The sequence below is a fragment of the Liolophura sinensis genome, unplaced genomic scaffold (genome assembly GCF_032854445.1).
Source record: "Liolophura sinensis isolate JHLJ2023 unplaced genomic scaffold, CUHK_Ljap_v2 scaffold_185, whole genome shotgun sequence".
Lineage (NCBI taxonomy): Eukaryota > Metazoa > Mollusca > Polyplacophora > Chitonida > Chitonidae > Liolophura > Liolophura sinensis.
The window spans coordinates 35,666-37,807 of record NW_027018124.1 but is presented as its reverse complement, the minus strand read 5'-3'; positions in this window follow the sequence as shown (position 1 = coordinate 37,807).

The window sequence follows — 2,142 nt, the reverse complement described above, 5'->3', positions numbered from 1 at the left end:
TCTACCTTAGAATGTTCCAGAATACGCTCAGTTCAGTGCCTGTTTGTTTACATCAAGTGTTCAGGAATTTTCTTATTCTGGACAATTCCACCAGGCTATATAAGACCTATGAAAGCAGGTCAAACAGAGAGAGGAGAGAACAGAGAACGGAGAAAGGAGAATTATTGAGAGCTTGGATACTTTTGCTGTGTATTACTTTAGTAGGCCATTTGTGCTGAATTTTGGTGTCTTTATAGCCTCTGGCCTTGTTATATCCTATCTCCACCGAGCACTTGTTCAGTCTGAACTTGTATGTTTAATTTGTGCTCTTGTATACACAGTGCTTATTAGTACACGGACCCTGTCTGTGGAATTTTGTGTATTTCGTCATACACTCAGTTATACTGTGGATTTTCCCTCTTGTGAATTTGCCTCTGAGCATTTATGCCTGTGTGGTACATATATTGTGGAATATATGCGTCCGTTTGGACTTGACACCGTAAGTACTTTAGTATTTGTATAGATACTGCTATCCTTTCATGTTCAACTCAAGTACTTTAGTATTTGTATAGATACTGCTAGCCTTCCTTGTTCAACTTAAGTACTTTAGTATTTGTATAAGTCTTATTATCTGTTCTTGTTAAGCTAATAAATTGTTGTAAAATAAAATCTGCTGGTTTTGGTTACTTTTTTGTGCGGCTAAACTGTCGTGTATTTCGAACAAGCCATCTCTTTATAATACAGGCATTTTGGATCGTAACAAGATATAGATATTGGGTTTGTCGTGGAGTTAGAAGTAAAACAATTGCTGCTTCAGTTTGATGGGCTTGGCCTAAAGATTTGACATCTAGTGGACTACCGAACGGCACATAAATTACAGCCAAAAGTTTAATATAGTAATGACCAGTCGCGATGGTACATACTACAGTGTAGCTGATTTCAATAAGCAAAGAGACCAGGCAAAATGAAAAAGTGAAAAAATTGTTGCAATGCTTGTGGAAAGAAGCTAATTCAACGTATTTTGTGACAAGAAATGAAATGGTGCAAACCGCATTGTTCTCCGACCAATACTATTAGCTGTAGCAACATTTAAGTCATGACTGATGTCATAATCAGGTGCCTGGCAACGGCTCTCACTCTTTGGAAACGAGAAAAATTTGCAATATTTCAACACCTGGCGGTGCCTTGCCTAATTCCGCATCTGTTGGCACCTTATTGATATGGGTCAGTGTTGAATTGTAAATTTTAGAGCAGACTGTATGAAGTACATTGTGTTTCCCATAAACAACTGCTGTTGTTTCTCTACATGTAGATTTAGATATTGGGTTTATCTTGGAGTTAGAAGTAAAACAATTGCTGGGTCAGTTGGATGAGCTTGGCCTAAAAATTTGACATTTTTTGGACTATAGAACGGCAGATAAATGAAAGCCAAAACCTTAATATAGTAATGACCAGTCGCGATGGTACATACTACAGTATATCTAATTTCAGGAAGCAAGGAGACCAGACAAAATCCAAAAGTGGAAAAATTGTTTTAATGCTCTTTTAAAGACGCTAATCCGACGTATTTTGTGACGATAAATGGAATGGTGCAAACCGCATTGCTCTCCGACCAATACTTTTAGCTGTACCGACTTTAAATCATGGTTGAGGTCTTAATCAGGTGTCTGGCAACGGCTCTCACTTAATGGAAACTGGAAAAATTTGCAGTACTTCAACACCTGGCGATGCCTTGCTTAATTTCGCATCTTTCGAAAGTTTAATATAGAAATGACCAGTTGCGATGGTGCACACTACACTGTAGCTGATGTCAGTCAGCACAGTGATCAGGCACAAATTCGAAAAGTAGAAAAATTGTTCAAATGCACTTGCAAAGAAGCTAAACCGACGTATTTTGGCACGACAAATCGAATGGTGCGAACTGCATTCCTCTCCGACCCATACTTTTTGCCGTAGCGGCGTTTAAAGCATTTTTGACTTTATATTTGGGGGGCCCAGCAACGGAATTTACTCTTTAGAAACTAGAGAAATTTGTAATTTTTAACACTTGTCCATTGCTTACATTATTTAACATCTTATTGCACCTTAATTATGAGTTAGTGTTAAATTGTAGATTTTGTAACAGACGGTGCTTAGTAATTTACATTTGTTATATACAAATAT